Below are 1,298 nucleotides of genomic sequence, written 5' to 3' on the forward strand. Positions count from 1 at the left end.
AAAAAGGAGACCCTTGTGGTGGGCTCCAGATGATACGCGTTGCACGGGGATGACCGTGAAAGTGCGAAACACGCAAACAAGGATCAAGCACGTCGGGAAAACCCTAAACACCTAAACACTCACTCACACACACACACACACACACACACTATCACAATCTCAGTGCACGAGTTCGAGGGCCTTTGGTATTAAGAAATACCACTTTTGTCTTCTTAGGTTTAAGTCTCAAGAGATTTCGTCTCAAAACGGGTTTTTATTATAAGGTGTGGTTTAGAATAGTTCAATAGAACAAAATATGTCTTTCTGGGAATTTGGTCTCTTAAATGCAAAGTTCTTTGATCACAGTTTCTTTTATTAACACAAAACACGACTTCAATTGACTTTTATGACTCCTGTGAGTTTCTATTATGCCACTACACTCCAAAACCAAGGGTACGAGTACACTGTCTCGTCTAAATGATACTGTGTTTTTAAAACCTCTTATTCAAAAGTCTCCAAGTAAGTTGACTCCCAAGCACGCTGGCTTCGTTCACACTGTACTTTTCTGACCACGAAGAAATCTCCTTTAATTGATTACAACTGTCCACCTCCTAAGTTCCTACTTGGAGTGCAACTAGCTGGTCAACGGGGGGGCGATTGCTTGCCTTTTGACCTGCCAGTGCGCTCCTTATATACTCCAGGAACCCCTATCTACGTTTTACATGTGTTTTAATGCGGGATACTTCGGTCCGAATTACAAATATGAAATTTAATGAACGTGTGGTATATTTTGTAGTCTATCTCTGTGAACACTACAGATTTTGTAGTGTCGCGTCTTTCATTTTCAAACACATCAGTGTTTGATGCGTACGTGGAGTTAGCCGACGTAGCTATTCTTAGCTTGGCATGATCTCGCGTGTTTCTTTCTATGGCCCGGTTTACCGGTTTGACAGATGACATCACAAAATGATTAATGTTTCCTGATGCATTGCTGCGCATGCGTACGCGTTTACCAATAGTCTTCGGCCTTCCGTCGCTTCCGAGTTTTTAATTAAAATGCCTTGTCTTGGCTCGTCTTTTCATTACGGAGGTCAGGAGACACTCCGAAGGTGTTTTCAAATGTCTTTCTTAATTGTCAGGGGGTTCTTATTATATTTCATATAATAGAATGTGTCTTTTTCTCATGTTTGTACTTGTGACATTCAGACACATCAGTCTTTGATGCGTACACGGGAACTGCCGTACATGACTTTCTGAATGGCCGTGAGCCACGCTAAGTCTTCGTACATTTACTACCTAGGTGTAGTTTAGTTTCAATG

Source organism: Laccaria bicolor, genomic scaffold, assembly GCF_000143565.1.
Source record: "Laccaria bicolor S238N-H82 LACBIscaffold_3 genomic scaffold, whole genome shotgun sequence".
Taxonomy (NCBI): domain Eukaryota; kingdom Fungi; phylum Basidiomycota; class Agaricomycetes; order Agaricales; family Hydnangiaceae; genus Laccaria; species Laccaria bicolor.